Consider the following 18,514-nt stretch of genomic DNA (forward strand, 5'->3'; position numbering starts at 1 on the left):
TGCAATAAACAAACCATACTTCCACCCACCACCTCAAGATATTAGTGTTCAGGAAGCACCTTTACACTGCATACAGGTACCAAACTACATAGGAACTTTCCCCTGATTACACCCATTCTGGTCACAACATAGTCCAGCCAACTTAAAAATAATGGGCAACATTCATACAACACAAAATCTGAGCTTCAAAACTGCATCCTAGATAATTTCCTAAGCCCAACCACATGCCATCTTTAATTCCCTGAGCACCCAAAATATTTTTCATTCCATCCTTCCATCTCCAATTTGTCTCCCCCCTTCTTATCACCTTCACCTCTGAAACATGGGGGATATGTATTAACATACTAAGTAGACAAAAGCACTAACTAACAAGTCCAGATTTTGGAAAAGGCATGATTTGCCATAGGAAGACAGTGTTGTTTAGGAGCCAGCCCAGATGTAAGAATTGAGTGAACTTACTTCTGTTTGTAAATGACACAAGTAAGAAAAACACACATGAACAACTCCAGATGTAGGAAGTGTGTGCTGGTATTATGGTCTGTAAACATCTGAGTGGGAACAATCCACAATAACATGTCAACATGCAGGAATTATACCAACATATTAACTGGATACAATAGTATGGAAACAACAAAATTTGAGACAAAAGCAGTGATGACATAAAATATACACAGATCTGGTGAGGGAGCACAATGTTAACCAATATGACTGACCACTAATGCAAATAGACATCAATAGGGTAACATAATTCTCTCTCCTCAGATCTGGCATTTCTCTTTGAACTGTCTTTTTAAAATGATTTTTAAGATTGGGGAGCATTGTTAGTACCTTTATGTAGCATCAGCATTACTATGTAATATTTATGTAACTCACTGGCATTTTCTTGTATGTTGCTGACTTTGTTTTACAAGTTTCACATAATTTCATGGCCATGGCAGCTGACCTCTTTGAAATTGGTACGAATTAGTGCAGTGGATGTCTTTTTAGACCTATAATTAATTGGTCAATGGGGAGATGATAACAAATAGTGACATGAGAAGGAGATGGAGTGAGTATTTTGAAGGTTTGCTGAATGTGTTTGATAATAGAGTGGCAGATATGGGGTGTTTTGGTCGAGGTGGTGTGCAAAGGGAGAGGGTTAGTGAGAATGATTTGGTAAACAGAGAAGAGGTAGTAAAAGCTTTGCGGAAGATGAAAACTGGCAAGGCAGTGGGTTGGGATGGTATTGCAGTGGAATTTATTAAAAAAGGGGGTGACTGTATTGTTGACTGGTTGGTAAGGATATTTAATGTATGTATGACTCTTGGTGAGGTACCTGAGGACTGGCAGAATGCTTGCATAGTGCCATTGTATAAAGGCAAAGGGGATAAGAGTGAGTGCTCAATTTACAGAGGTATAAGTTTGTCGAGTATTCCTGAGAAATTACATGGGAGGGTATTGATTGAGAGGGTGAAGGCATGTACAGAGCATCAGATTGGGGAAGAGCAGTGTGGTTTCAGAAGTGGTAGAGGATGCATGGATCAGGTGTTTGCTTTGAAAAATGTATGAGAAATAATTAGAAAAGCAAATGGATTTGTATGTAGCATTTATGGATTTGGAGAAGGCATATGATAGAGTAGATAGAGATGCTCTGTGGAAGGTATTAAGAATATGTGGTGTGGGAGGTAAGTTGTTAGAAGCAGTGAAAAGTTTTTATAAAGGATGTAAGGCATGTTTCCGTGTAGTAAGAGAGGAAAGTGATTAGTTCTCAGTGAATGTTGGTTTGCGGCAGGGGTGCATGATGTCTCCATGGTTCTTTAATTTGTTTATGGATGGGGTTGTTAGGGGGGGTGAATGCAAGAGTTTTGGAAAGAGGGGCAAGTATGCAGTCTGTTGTGGATGAGAGAGCTTGGGAAGTGAGTCAGTTGTTGTTCACTGATGATACAGCGCTGGTGGCTGATTCGCATGAGAAACTGCAGAAGCTGGTAACTCAGTTTGGTAAAGTGTGTGAAAGAAGAAAGCTGAGAGTAAATGTGAATAAGAGCAAGGTTATTAGGTACAGTAGGGTTGAAGGACAAGTCAGTTGGGAGGTAAGTTTGAATGGAGAAAAGCTGGAGGAAGTGAAATGTTTTAGATATCTGGGAGTCGATTTGGCAGCGGATGGAACCATGGAAGCGGAAGTGAATCATAGGGTGGGGGAGGGGGCGAAAGTTCTGGGAGCGTTGAAAACTGTGTGGAAGTCGAGAACGTTATCTTGGAAAGCAAAAATGGATATGTTTGAAGGAATAGTGGTTGCGACAATGTTGTATGGTTGCGATGCGTGGGCTATAGATAGAGTTGTGCGGAGGAGGGTGGATGTGCCGGAAATGAGATGTTTTAGGACAATACGTGGTGTGAGGTGGTTTGATCGAGTAAGTAATAATAGGGTAAGAGAGGTGTGTAATAAAAAAGAGTGTGGTTGAGAGAGCAGAAGAGGGTGTTTTGAAATGGTTTGGTCACATGGAGAGAATGAGTGAGGAAAGATTGACAAAGAGGATATATGTGTCAGGGGTGGAGGGAACGAGAAGTGGGAGACCAAATTGGAGGTGGAAAGATGGAGTGAAAAAGATTTTGAGTGATCGGGGCCTGAACATGCAGGAGGGTGAAAGGCGTGCAAGGAATAGTGTGAATTGGAACGATGTGGTATACCAGGGTCGACGCGCTGTCAATGGATTGAACCAGGGCATGTGAAGCGTCTGGGGTAAACCATGGAAAGTTTTGTAGGGCCTGGATGTGGAAAGGGAGCTGTGGTTTTGGTTCATTATACATGGCAGCTAGAGACTGTGTGAGAACAAATGTGCTTTGTTGTCTTTTCCTAGGGTTCCCTCATGCACATGCGGGGGGAGGGGGATGTCATTTCATGTGTGGCGGGGTCGAGACGGGAATGAATAAGGGCAGACAGTATGAATTATGTACATGTGTATATATGTATATGTCTGTGTGTATATATATATATGTATACGTTGAGATGTATAGGTATGTATATGTGCATGTGGACGCATACTTATATATATGTGTATATGGGTGGGTTGGGCCATTCTTTCATCTGTTTCCTTGCACTACCGCACTAATGTGGGAGACAGCGATAAAGTATAATAGAAAAAAAAATTTTTGAATTAAAACTTTGTCAAATATGTCATACTTCAGCTAATATATACTGGTAATGTGACAAATGAAACTCATCAAGTGCTCAATCTAGTTACCGAAGTACTCCAAAAGTGCAGTGACTTCCTTCTGGGATAAAAAAAAAAATTACTGCACTATTTTAATATATTTAATTACATGATTATAGGCATGTACAAACAAAAACGGTTGAAAGATTCATAAATTCCCAACAAAATAAAACAACTGAAGCTTCTTTCCTAAAATACTGGACAAATTAGCCTGTGAACCTAATTAGATTCTGGCCCTACATTCATACTTGCATTTTCTTAGTATTTTGAATATTTTTTGAAGAGCAGTAATGGTTACAATAAATCAAACAAGCAAATATTTTGAATAAAGAAAAAGTATGACTATAATATAAATGTGGCAAATAATTCACAAGATTCTTAAGAAGCCTTATTCCTGGTATTCAATAATCACGATAATGAAAAAGTTCTGATAATGAATTGAGTCATCGTTACCAAAATCTAGTAATTATACAGCTTCCACTTCCATAAAAGGAAGAAATTTAAAAATGTGCAATGAGCCAATTTCAATTATTACTAATTGCATTAAATACTAAGAAAAGATTTTTACTAAAACTACTAACCATTAAATAAAAAGAAAGAACATTTACTAAAACTATCATTTTTAATACCAAGTATAATGAAACAAAATGCATTGCATAAGAGGATGATATGCATTCCAGGAAATGTCCCTTACATGTACAAGTGAAGACATTTGATAGAAACCCTAAAATGCTGATATCAAGGGTGAAAGATTTGGACATCACAGAAACATCCCATAAAGGCTCTAAGGAATGGTTTGGAACCATCACAAAAACAGCGTGAGTGGGCACTACGGGAAGGTTTCAAGACTATCAAGGAAACAGCCCGTAAGGGCATTAAGGAAAGGTTTGGAGACAATCAAGGGAATAGTCCATGAGGGCACTAAGGATAGCATTGGAGACCATTGTGGGAAGAGTCTGTTAGGTCACTAAGGTAAGGGTTGGAGACCATCAAGGAAACAGCTTGTGAGGGCACTTAGGAAAGGTTTTGAGACCCATCATGGGAATAATTCACCCGTGTGGGCACTAAGGAAAGGTTTGGAGACCATTAAGGGAATAGTCCATGTGGGCACTAAGGAAAGGTTTGGAGTCCATCACATGAACAGGCCATGAGGGCACTAAGAAAAGGTTTGGATACCATCATGGAAGGGGCCATGAGGATACTAAAGAAAGGTTTGGAGATCATCACGGGAACAGCCCATGAGGGCACTAAGGAAAGGTTTGGAGACCATCATGAGAACAGCCCATGAGGGAACTAAGGAAAGGTTTGGAGACCATCATGGGAACAGCCCATGAGGGCACTAAGGAAAGGTTTGGAGACCTTCATGGGAACAGCCCATGAGGGCACTAAGGAAAGGTTTGGAGACCTTCATGGGAACAGCCCATGAGGGCACTAAGGAAAGGTTTGGAGACCCTCATGGGAACAGCCCATGAGGGCACTATGAAAAGGTTTGGAGACCATCATGGGAACAGCCCATGAGGGCACTAAGGAAAGGTTTGGAGACCTTCATGGGAACAGCCCATGAGGGCACTAAGGAAAGGTTTGGAGACCATCATGGGAACAGCCCATGAGGGCACTAAGGAAAGGTTTGGAGACCTTCATGAGAACAGCCCATGAGGGCACTAAGGAAAGGTTTGGAGACACTCATGGGAACAGCCCATGAGGGCACTATGAAAAGGTTTGGATATCGTCATGGGAACAGCCCATGAGGTCACTAAGGAAAGGTTTGGAGACCTTCATGGGAACAGCCCATGAGGTCACTAAGGAAAGGTTTGGAGACCTTCATGGGAGCAGCCCATGAGGGCACTAAGGAAAGGTTTGGAGACCTTCATGGGAACAGCCCATGAGGGCACTACGGAAAGATTTGGAGACCTTCATGAGAACAGCCCATGAGGGCACTAAGGAAAGGTTTGGAGACACTCATGGGAACAGCCCATGAGGGCACTAAGGAAAGGTTTGGAGACCTTCATGGGAACAGCCCATGAGGGCACTAAGGAAAGGTTTGGAGACCTTCATGGGAACAGCCCATGAGGGCATTAAGGAAAGGTTTGGAGACAATCAAGGGAATAGTCCATGAGGGCACTAAGGATAGCATTGGAGACCATTGTGGGAAGAGTCTGTTAGGTCACTAAGGTGAGGGTTGGAGACCATCAAGGAAACAGCTTGTGAGGGCACTTAGGAAAGGTTTTGAGACCCATCATGGGAATAATTCACCCGTGTGGGCACTAAGGAAAGGTTTGGAGACCATTAAGGGAATAGTCCATGTGGGCACTAAGGAAAGGTTTGGAGTCCATCACATGAACAGGCCATGAGGGCACTAAGAAAAGGTTTGGATACCATCATGGAAGGGGCCATGAGGATACTAAAGAAAGGTTTGGAGATCATCACGGGAACAGCCCATGAGGGCACTAAGGAAAGGTTTGGAGACCATCATGAGAACAGCCCATGAGGGAACTAAGGAAAGGTTTGGAGACCATCATGGGAACAGCCCATGAGGGCACTAAGGAAAGGTTTGGAGACCTTCATGGGAACAGCCCATGAGGGCACTAAGGAAAGGTTTGGAGACCTTCATGGGAACAGCCCATGAGGGCACTAAGGAAAGGTTTGGAGACCCTCATGGGAACAGCCCATGAGGGCACTATGAAAAGGTTTGGAGACCATCATGGGAACAGCCCATGAGGGCACTAAGGAAAGGTTTGGAGACCTTCATGGGAACAGCCCATGAGGGCACTAAGGAAAGGTTTGGAGACCATCATGGGAACAGCCCATGAGGGCACTAAGGAAAGGTTTGGAGACCTTCATGAGAACAGCCCATGAGGGCACTAAGGAAAGGTTTGGAGACACTCATGGGAACAGCCCATGAGGGCACTATGAAAGGTTTGGATATCGTCATGGGAACAGCCCATGAGGTCACTAAGGAAAGGTTTGGAGACCTTCATGGGAACAGCCCATGAGGTCACTAAGGAAAGGTTTGGAGACCTTCATGGGAGCAGCCCATGAGGGCACTAAGGAAAGGTTTGGAGACCTTCATGGGAACAGCCCATGAGGGCACTACGGAAAGATTTGGAGACCTTCATGAGAACAGCCCATGAGGGCACTAAGGAAAGGTTTGGAGACACTCATGGGAACAGCCCATGAGGGCACTAAGGAAAGGTTTGGAGACCTTCATGGGAACAGCCCATGAGGGCACTAAGGAAAGGTTTGGAGACCTTCATGGGAACAGCCCATGAGGGCACTAAGGAAAGGTTTGGAGACCCTCATGGGAACAGCCCATGAGGTCACTAAGGAAAGGTTTGGAGACCTTCATGGGAACAGCCCATGAGGTCACTAAGGAAAGGTTTGGAGACCTTCATGGGAGCAGCCCATGAGGGCACTAAGGAAAGGTTTGGAGACCTTCATGGGAACAGCCCATGAGGGCACTATGGAAAGATTTGGAGACCTTCATGAGAACAGCCCATGAGGGCACTAAGGAAAGGTTTGGAGACACTCATGGGAACAGCCCATGAGGGCACTATGAAAAGGTTTGGATATCGTCATGGGAACAGCCCATGAGGTCACTAAGGAAAGGTTTGGAGACCTTCATGGGAACAGCCCATGAGGTCACTAAGGAAAGGTTTGGAGACCTTCATGGGAGCAGCCCATGAGGGCACTAAGGAAAGGTTTGGAGACCTTCATGGGAACAGCCCATGAGGGCACTAAGGAAAGGTTTGGAGACCTTCATGGGAACAGCCCATGAGGTCACTAAGGAAAGGTTTGGAGATCATCATGGTAACAGCCCATGAGGGCACTAAGGAAAGGTTTGGACACGCTCATGGGAACAGCCCATGAGGTCACTAAGGAAAGGTTTGGAGACCTTCATGGGAACAGCCCATGAGGGCACTAAGGAAAGGTTTGGAGACCTTCATGGGAACAGCCCATGAGGGCACTAAGGAAAGGTTTGGAGACCATCATATGAATAGGCCATGAGGGCACTAAGGAAAGGTTTGGAGACCATCACATGAATAGGCCATGAGGGCACTAAGGAAAGGTTTGGAGACCTTCATGGGAACAGCCCATGAGGGCACTAAGGAAAGGTTTGGAGACCTTCATGGGAACAGCCCATGAGGGCACTAAGGAAAGGTTTGGAGACCTTCATGGGAACAGCCCATGAGGGCACTACGGAAAGATTTGGAGACCATCACATGAATAGGCCATGAGGGCACTAAGGAAAGGTTTGGAGACCTTCATGGAAACAGCCCATGAGGGCACTAAGGAAAGGTTTGGAGACCATCACATGAATAGGCCATGAGGGCACTAAGGAAAGGTTTGGAGACCATCACATGAATAGGCCATGAGGGCACTAAGGAAAGGTTTGGAGACCTTCATGGAAACAGCCCATGAGGGCACTAAGGAAAGGTTTGGAGACCATCACATGAATAGGCCATGAGGGCACTAAGGAAAGGTTTGGAGACCATCACATGAATAGGCCATGAGGGCACTAAGGAAAGGTTTGGAGACCTTCATGGAAACAGCCCATGAGGGCACTAAGGAAAGGTTTGGAGACCATCACATGAATAGGCCATGAGGGCACTAAGGAAAGGTTTGGAGACCTTCATGGGAACAAACCATGAGGGCACTAAGGAAAGGTTTGGAGACCATCACATGAATAGACCATGAGGGCACTAAGGAAAGGTTTGGAGACCTTCATGGGAACAGCCCATGAGGGCACTAAGGAAAGGTTTGGAGAGAATCACATGAATAGGCCATGAGGGCACTAAGCAAAGGTTTGGAGACCCTCATGGGAACAGCCCATGAGGGCATTATGAAAAGGTTTGGATACCATCATGGGAACAGCCCATGAGGGTACTAAGGAAAGGTTTGGAGACCCTCATGGGAACAGCCCATGAGGGCACTAAGGAAAGGTTTGGAGACCTTCATGGGAGCAGCCCATGAGGGCACTAAGGAAAGGTTTGGAGACCTTCATGGGAACAGCCCATGAGGGCACTAAGGAAAGGTTTGGAGACCTTCATGGGAGCAGCCCATGAGGGCACTAAGAAAAGGTTTGGAGACCTTCATGGGAACAGCCCATGAGGGCACTAAGGAAAGGTTTGGAGACCGTCATGGGAACAGCCCATGAGGGCACTAAGGAAAGGTTTGGAGACCATCATGGGAACAGCCCATGAGGGCACTACGGAAAGATTTGGAGACCTTCATGGAAACAGCCCATGAGGGCACTAAGGAAAGGTTTGGAGACCTTCATGGGAACAGCCCATGAGGGCACTAAGGAAAGATTTGGAGACCATTATGGGAACAGCCCATGAGGGCACTGAGGAAAGGTTTGGAGACCTTCATGGGAACAGCCCATAAGGGCACTAAGGAAAGGTTTGGAGACCATCATGGGAACAGCCCATGAGGGTACTAAGGAAAGGTTTGGAGACCATCACATGAATAGGCCATGAGGGCACCAAAGACAGGGTTGGAGAGCATTACAGGAACAGATCGTGAGGGCACTAAGGAAAGGTATGGAGACCATCACAAGAACAGCCAATGAGGGCACTAAGGAAAGGTATGGATACTATTACAGAACATCGCATGAGCAAGAAGATACCATCATAGGAAAAATCCATGGGATCATTTGGGAAAGCCTGGACACCATAAAAGTATTCAGAAACAACCATGAAAGCAGGTGGAGGAACTGGGTAAAACTTCTGAAAGCACAGATAAAAAAATAAAAATTGGAAGTTTGGTAAGAAAGTACACATGATGGCAATTCCAAGGCATTTGTTACCAACATAAACAACCAAAGAAGGCACCACTGGAATATTTTCCCACCTATCAAACAACTGATTTATAATAGCAATTGAAAAGGTACTGGACATAAGGAAAGAAACTGGTAAATGTACTGAAGAAAAGTTTCAACAGTAAAGAAATAATTCATGATGGCATTTAGAAAATGTTTGGCAAGTATCATGTAATCTAACTATAAGGAACTTGGAGAAGCTTTGGAAACCACAATGGAAAGAACCCAGAGAAGCACTTGGGGTTGGGTTTTGGTGCTTTTAATAAGAAAATCCAAACATCAAGTGCAGGTTTATAAACTAGTGCAAGTTTATAAACCATTACAGACAACCTGTGAAACACTGAGGACAGGTCCGGATCTGAATGCTAAGGAAATAATCCATGAGAGTGCTTGGGAAAAGCAAGAGAAGGCACTACTGAATGGTCAGCACAATACAGCTTCAAAATGAGGGATGGCACTGGAGGTAGCAGTCGCATGGGTGGCCTTATCTAGAAATAACATTAAACATGCATGATTTACTTGGTTTACGAGGGCTTGGGAAATTGTCATGGAAATTAATGTGAGCTAACTAACCACCCAACCAAAACAAAAAAAAAGGTCTGAGCAGGTTGGGGGATCTGTTACAGATATCATATAATTTTTCAAAACAACTGGTTACTATAGAGTTGATGGTAGAGCAGATAATTTCCATGATATTGATATCAAAGGAAAAATTTATAAACTGTTAGTGTTTAAGACTTTCAAACTGGACTTAGGCCTCTACAAAAATATAAAAGGCATCACTGAGTAAGATTATGGTACCATAATGAAAAATCAAAGAGTGAGGAAGGTTAACCGACCATGACCACAAAAGCACCAGTGATTGTCTTAGGTCTCAGATGAAAAGAAATACAAACATGACTACTGACCTAAACCATTTATCCACCATTTTCAACAATGCCAGCCTTTCTTCAGGAACATATTTGAGAATTTACTCCTTATGCTGTTCCAAAAGACCCTGACAGATATGGTTATCCTTGGGTTTGAAACATATAATAGTCTTTTACTCTTAATTTACCTGAGGGTGATTACAATATAAGGTTTTAAATGTTTCTATACAAAATGAAGTCTCATTTTTAATTTTGAATGACCTAGCCTTCCTCGTTACTATCCAGAGACGAGAAAAATCTGAATAGATTTACAGCTCCTTACAAAAGCACTTGTTTCTTTGATAAAAAACACAACAAAAAAAATGCTCAATAAAACTCGCTCTCACAGACAGCCACCCACTTAGGACAGATTGTGTAGAGTTACCAGGCCATGTTATAAGCAGGAGAGTGCATAGTGGAAAAAACTGACAATATATATGAAACGAACATTCAAGTTTCCAGACAACTACGAGATATAATGGTGCCAGGCTTAATGATTAACATAAACCCAAAAATATTTTGCATGACAATACTCAGCTTCCCTAATCATCAGTCTTTGGATGACTGCCAGATCTGCAAACCCATGAAGGTTAGGCACTCATTTGTTGACTGACAACTTTGGTGAGTGTCCACAGATGTTATTAATCTGAAATATTTATCTTGATATCTCATCACTAATTGCTGGTACAGTGCTTGAAAGTATTCTAACTGGCATTTTTATCAGTTGTTAGGGTGATATAACTTAGAGATATAACTTAGAGGGACACATAAACATTTTACAGTACATTCATGGTATATGTAAATAAGGTGAAATAAGCCAGGGAGGCTATGAGCAACTGGAAGTGTAGATCTACTATGGGAAAGGAGAGGTCATGTGAGGTAGGTTGAGTATAAGCGACAGGCTTGAGTCCTGTGATGCTGATGATGATGTTCCGTGAAACAGGAACACATGAGAGAAGTCCATAGCAGCTGCTGGTTTGTGCTTTGGGTCGCAGGAGGCTCTTGGTTTGTGCAGTGACTGCTGGTTTGTGTCAATGTTAGAAACTCTTCAGTTGTTGGACTTGGGTTAGATCCACATAAATAGCTTTCCAGACAAAAAGGGCCTGCGTACCTATTCAATGGAATAATTACAGTTGCATCTTTTGACCTGCCGCCAACAAACATAGAGTAGCAAGTCAGGTGAGGTCATATGCTATGATATACCAAGTCAATGCACCTACAGAAGAGTGTCGCTTTGTGAGGCAATACTGGGAAAATCAAGAATTGCTTCAGAATTAATCAGAAAACCTACACTACAAGAGGACTTTGTCTGGGATGCACCTTATTTCATTTTGTTCTGCTCGGCTTCAAACAACATTTATACCCAGTTGCTTTACAACCGAGGTTAGCTTTTCCTTGTTCCTGAAAAGCTGATGAAAGAGGGACAAATGTTGTTGTAAAACTTGATTCTCTTGCCTTAAAGAATTCCGCTCCTGCAATAGTTGTGCTATTGTTGTTGGGCTCATGACGGGTGCATTTTTATTTTGTGGAACATGGATTGAGATGGTACCTGTAGGTAGTGGTCCTTGGATAATATTAGCATGTTCAGCAACCAGTTGTGGGGTCACATATACAATGCGGGCTCTTTTGGCTTGGAAGTTTTCTTGTGTTTCGCCCTGGCCACTGCTTCTGGAATTGGCAGAACTTGTCATCCTGGTACGAACAAATTCTTGGGGGCACGGCCGCTTGCTAGAGGTTGAATTTGTTGGAGTTGCTGTAACTGGTGACCTTACTTTTACATTTGCCTCCAACACTCTTTTAGCTGCTAATCCAGAGTTTGTACACTCTCTCATTTTATTCGCATGGTTTTGGTGCGGTGATTTTGCTGCTACTGATTGCTGAGATGGCCTGTTACTTGTCAGAGCTGCCGGTAGTGTAGGGTTCACTGGGACAGAGGCCGCCAAAGTAGATGCTCGGGCTAAATCACAACATACTGACCCAGCAGAACTGTCAGAGCCACTGCCAGGAACTCGAACCAGAGATCGCACCAAAGCACCAGTGTCACTGGGAGCAACCATTTTTGCTTGATAGGCTGGAGTAAATCAAGGAGCTAATGTATAGTGTGTAATCTGTGGAACTGGTAAATCCTAACCAGCGAGTATGTATTGTTTTAGGGTGAATAGTACAAAATGAGGATGCTTTACACTATTCTCTCTGCAATATGACGCAGGCAGTATTAGGCTGAAATCAAAACAGAAGCATTCTGTGCTGGTCTTACTTGAAATAAAAATGCATTGAAGAAATGCATGTATTAGTGTATAGGTGACTAATATGAATATAATCCACAACAGCAAGTGCAAATGTACAGTGTATTCCTGTTATATTATGTATAAAATATGCCAGTGTGAAAACACACACTAACTAGTCCAGGTGTCAAAAAAGAAATTGCATATCTTATTAACTTTCTAGACTGGTGTAGATACAACAGATATTAGCATTTCCAGTTGTACAAAATGGTTGCAAGTACTACTATTAGTAACTGATACTAGTTCGGGAATAACCCTCGAGCAAGTCACAATGCAGATGTTTGCTCGTAATGTATAATCAACAAAGTACACATAATGCACCCTACCTAATCCAAGTGTTGGAAATTTGTGCCCCTTATATGGTATGTAGCAGGACTAGTGTGTAAATAACTGTCATTACCATGTAAAGATGAAAGAAATGTGTGCAGGTATTCCTGTGCATAAAAAATACTAGAGTGGAAACAACCCACACTAGCAAGTCCACACATAGGAAATGATTGTATTTGTGAAAACGACACTATCAGGGTCACAACCCAGTGTGAAGTTCTATGTAGGAATTTTCAAAGGAAAAGCAGTCTATATGTAGATTTGACGTGGCAAGAGAATGTTAACCAACATGTGCTTTAAACAAAAATTATTCCGTGATATAAACTTTTTTTTCAAGTGGGGAGGGGCATTCACACTCTGACTATATGTCTTAGGTGATTTACAAAATACGCGGGGGGGGGGGGGTTGATTACTGTTTCTACATTCTTGTTTTCACAAAAAGCTGTTTGGGAATGACTGAATTAAACCATCAGTTTAGCAAGTGCAGCCTTGTTCTTAATCTGGAGAAATCTTCCTGGGTGCCTTTTGTCCACAGCCTGAAAGACAAAATACGTATAAATGAAAGAAATTCTACATATTACTATAATGGTTTCACAAAATCAAATAAATATATATACATATATAGCAATTAAATGTTAATCTTAACGATGAGCTTCCAGATATATTACTTCACAATGTTTAAGTTCAATAGTCCATGGGATCTGATATAGGGTGTATAATACCAGCGTAATAATATCTATATAATACTTAAGGAATATCATAAAACAGGATTTTTAAACAAAAAGCGATTGATCTAACAGTAAATGAAACCATTCCATTATACCATTCACCACCGCAACAACAAACAGGTATTCAGAACTCAATAATAATGGCATATTTTCAATAGCATTACCTGGACATTTTTAAACACGGGGATAGCGATATTGTCATGCAACCATCTACTAGATTTATAGATAAATATAGATGATTTATATCAGTATTAACAATTCATCGTGACCCAAATGACTTGAAAAGTGTTGCAAGGTGAGTGGTCAGCTCTTAATTCAGCCACTTCGCTGTGTTAAGAATCTACATGTAATACGTTCTTTTCATTATATAATATATAAATATATTTATATATATATATATATATATATATATATATATATATATATATATATATATATACAATTTATATGATGAGTTTCAGGATTAGTTAAGTGGCACCAATTCTGTTGAATCACGTTTCTGCGCCTTACCCCAACATTTTCCCTTCCCTTCAGATCGAAGCTTACCCGATGATAACTAATTAACTTTAGAAGTAAATGATCGTAATCAAGACTGTTTAATTTTATGTATCACTAATTTAGTTTTCTATGCTTGAATAATGACAACGGTATTTCATATTTAAATTGGGTAATAACAAAGGTATTTAAGCTGGATAATAACAAAAGTATTTAAATTGGACAATAACAACGGTATTTAAACCATTCCCGAGCAAAGTTTGGATGAAAACGGATCTTCGGCGCACAACCCAACACTATTTAGAGAAAATCCTTTTCAAGTAACTGCCATCCATGCACACGCCTGAGATGATCACGAAAACTTTTTTTTTTTTTTTTCACAAGGAATATACCACTGCCTCGCTCAAGCCAAACCACAATGGCGTCTCCTACTACGAATGTTTCCACACACATTTCACCCGCACTACAACTTTCAAGAGATATCCATCTCGGTAGTATTAATTATTAATACTAGAGCATTGTAATGGCGGAAATAATAGTAACGAAGTCAACAGCACCTCTTATTAACTCACTTAAGTGTACTTAGGAATTCGGACTTTTAGGTGAACACCTGTGGCTTGACGTCAAGGTAACAAAGTCCTCCACGAATTTCTTTCCACCACAGCAAAACACACAGCTTCTTCGAACAGTTATATGCCAGGCTGTATCATCCACCATGTATTAAACAGCACAAGTTAGGTAATGCATGGCACAATCACAACGTAACATGGTGGTTGAGCGAAAGATTCCTCCAAGACTTCAAAATGTGTGTGTGGCTATATATATATACCAGAGGGAGAGTGCGCGCCGCGGTCGTGCGCAGCTTCACTTATTTCTCTCATATTTTTCTTCCCCTTTAACTAAGTACCATCACCTTTACAGTATGAGGTGTATTGCCTCCGGTACGACTTGTCTGTCAGTATGTATCGTACATGGAATGATCAGGAGGCTGGGGTAAATTAGAGCCAATAGGTTGCTAGGTACCTCACCATGGTGCTCAAACGTTTCGACACCAGGAGTTTGGCCAAGCTAGGACGCCTGCACCCACATTGGTACCACTAAATGTTATACAGATAATACAGCCGATATTATTAACTGTTCTTTCTATTTCAAAACGAGGATTTCCGATTTTGAATAACAGTATGGAACTGCTTCTTCGTGTGCCGTATTGTTACATATGGCCGTATTTCAATATAGACGTAATTTTGGATGCATCTGATGATTTTACAAATCTGCCACAAATCAAGTTCTTATGTGGTAAATCTATATATCTTATACACCAATATACAACAGAAGACCCTATCACGCTGCTTAGCTTTCTTATAGACAGCATATTAATGCAAATCAACACAATTCTTACAACATATTGTAAGATTTCTTGAAACGTCAACACCTACAGATCCTTTCTATGGTCATAAAGATAAAAATTACGAGTTTGTACAGAGCCATATTAAGATAGTTATATCATTCGTATTTTCTGTTTTCTGAGGAGTGTTCCCTCCACCCACACGATTCTAGAGTATATTTTGAAAATATTTGCTCAAATTATCGCTTGTATACATTGTGCATATAATCCTCGAAATGCAGCTTATTCTGTTAAAAGTTTTCCTCAACTATTAGTTTTGATACAAGTCACGTTGATCTGATAATAGACACAAGATGTAACAAATAAAACATGGTAATTTACCCGCTACGTCTGTCGGCTCCCTCTCGCTGAAACGTTTTGAGAACGAAGTCATACGTAAAATACGTTTCTACGTAAAGATTGATTTTCAACGTTCTAACGCGATTCTTTTAACTATATAAGTAATGTAATAAGTTCTGAAGCTGACAACAGTGTGTGTATGATATCTCGTGCGAAGGTGGTTTCTTTTAATACAAGAAAAAATATGTTTTTGGTTGCATTGTCACTTCTAGCCTGGGCCCTAGTGACACGTTTTATTTCAAGTAATCAGACCCAAGCTCCCCATCATCTAAATCCCTATGAATGACATTTCTTTATGTAGACTTTGTGACTATATCTATTTTGTCTAGATATTTGCTTATATTCTCTTCTTCCATGGGAATATTCTCAGAAGCTTGCTCACACCCAGTCACCAAAAGACAAAGAACAAACCACTTACTCTTCAAACAACCAAATTTTTAAAAGACAAAGGTGATATGACATCAAAGCCAGTTATGTATGTGACCAGAAACGTTTGCACCAGTGAACGAGTCCTAATTTTCTGGGGACTAAGGAAGCTCTTTGTTCTACACCATATTACCCTTGCCACCACAAAACACTTATTCTGTGACTAACAACCATAAGCAGTATCATCCTTATTGCTACAGTACGAAAAAAGAAAAAAAAATCGGTGAAATACCAGGAACATGTAGTATTAAAGCTGTGATCACTTTAGCCCCCCAAGGACGTAAATATGGGAAAACAATGGACACCCTTCCCTGTAAGTAAGATATTCCCACTGTCAGAATATGCCTGCGTTACAAGTGCAGCTGGTAAGTTACAGAGAGCCATGCCCTGTATTCCAATTCTCGTCTAGGCTCTTCACCCAACCCAAAAGACGCGCACTTGACCATCATGTTGTTAATACAATCCCTACAGCTGTATGACCATTTCACTGGTACTGATGATCTAAAAAATATTCTCGAACTACACCAAAAAGTTTGTTATGCCCTGAGCTACTACACCCTGTAGTGTAACTTCTCGTAGATAAAAACCCGTCAATGTCACTTTTCACTGATGCACCCTAAACCCCATCAGTTGTATACATCACCATAGCCAATATATCTATGGCTAATATCTGATGTTCTTTGGCCTTCTTTGCATTTTCAACGTCGCTATGTTCAACCTAGTATACGACGTTCATTAAGAAAGTCTGCAAGACGTAGATTGATCATTATTAGAAGCCCAAATTTAATTAACGTCTTTACTGATGGTTGCATTATGATTTCGACTAGATGGAGAGCACAGTTGAGGTTGAATTAACTATACTTAAAGAAGCCAGCGAAGTCTTGGCCCGTCAACATGTCTTCATGAAATATTCACGAACTGTTGAGAGACCCTATTGAAATTTAAGCAAATTAAACATATTTTCGCCAAGTGGGGATCGCATGGTTGGTCGTGTATCGAAATTCGAGGAGAGGTTACAGATTTAATAAGGCCGATGTAGGAAGAAAACATTATCTAGACTTCCAAACAGCGTAGCATGTACACTGTGGAATTTTATAGGAGAGTTAATGGATGGATGAGAGCATTATTGCCTTTGTTACGAGGTCGATAGGGTGTGGAAGGCGTCACAACTAATTTTCTTGTGGACGTAAGTTGACGATAGGAAGCGAACCTTTCTTTTTTTTTTCTATCAGGAGGGAATACTACATAAACGGGGGAAAAACTTCTGTGCATCCGTGTGAATCATGGGAAGGAGGATGTTACAAACGCTGAGGAAGGAGTGTGTCCGAACGTAATGCGGATGCATTCAAAAGTTCTGACATCTTAAATCGCTCTCTATGATTCCAGGAGTTTCAGATCTCTTCTAAAGATTTTTTTTTCTTTTTTGTACAGAAACCTTACGTTCTATATGTTTTGCGAGTCGATTAAGATTTTTGGCGAATTACATATCAGGGTTTCCTAGTCAATCATTAAATAAATACTACATACGAGTGAGCATATCTTCACAATTTTACCAGAATTAGGATTAGACCTCTGATGAGGTAGACTCCATCTGAAGTGATGAGGGGAAATAAACTGAAGCAAGCCATAATAGGATGATGGCAGGAGTGGTGTGGTGAACTTATGTACAATGTACGTGTGAGATTGAAGGCCCGATATAACTGACAAGACTGAACTCTTGAAGTAATAGCCTTGCCAATGTTCACTTTTCGCTTCGGATAATCTTGAGTCAACGAAGTCGGGTAATACCTTTATATAATATCATTTGTGCCAACGTCAGGGCCAATTTCTATCAGGCCTGGTGTTACCCAGGACTCTTTGTTCTTAAATTAAAGGCTCGTGCATCCTTCGATGACTAAGTCGTGGAATCCCGTTTGGAAATGGTACAAAAGTTGTGGGGTATGATACGAAAAAAAAAAAAAAAGGCGTCAACTGCACCCTCGCTTACTTGGAAATTCGAAATACAAAATGAGTGCAGCACAACGGGAGAAGTGGGAGGTATATGGGTAATGGACTTAAGTCTGTGGTGGTGTGGGAGTAATATCTATATGTATGACTGGTGAGGGGGGAGGGTTGATGCGTCACGCCGTGGGAAGGTGCGGTGTGGTAAATGTGAGCAGAGGTGAACACAGGTGGTGAAAGCGAACGTCTCGAATAATTACGTGCTGCTAGCAGGCCCAAGCTCCAGTGAGCGCCAATTTGCATTTGCTCGTGGGCTGAGGTGCCAACCTAAAAGAATAGATATATATATCAACTTTGATGTAATCCATGATGTCTTTTCTGTACATTCATGTCTTTTTTCAGTACATTCTATCTCTCTCAGTATCAGGTGGACACTGAATCTATGTGAACACGAGTCTTCTTCCCTGGCTATCACACAAGGAGTCAATGTGTTGTTTGTCTCCATTTTCGTCATAGGTTTGAACCGCTGAAATCTGAAATGATGCAAGACATGGGAAAACGAATGAGCTGTTAACGTTATATTCTACTAATCAAAGAGTATGTGAAAGTGATGGGGCTTCAAAAGTGTGTGGAAACGGACACGGACGTATT

At 41.4% G+C, this 18,514-nt stretch overlaps 1 long non-coding RNA gene across 1 annotated transcript; it reads right to left on the reverse strand.

Moving 5' to 3' along the window:
* Nucleotides 1–3,278: 3,278 nt before the first annotated feature.
* On the reverse strand, nt 3,279–15,273 carry LOC139748314 (uncharacterized). The gene is made up of 2 exons (XR_011712630.1): nt 14,325–15,273; nt 3,279–13,065 (listed from the first exon to the last, which is right to left on the reverse strand). It is a non-coding gene; the product is annotated as an uncharacterized lncRNA (long non-coding RNA).
* Nucleotides 15,274–18,514: the final 3,241 nt, after the last annotated feature.

This window comes from Panulirus ornatus, chromosome 73 (assembly GCF_036320965.1).
Source record: "Panulirus ornatus isolate Po-2019 chromosome 73, ASM3632096v1, whole genome shotgun sequence".
In the NCBI taxonomy this organism is placed as follows: domain Eukaryota; kingdom Metazoa; phylum Arthropoda; class Malacostraca; order Decapoda; family Palinuridae; genus Panulirus; species Panulirus ornatus.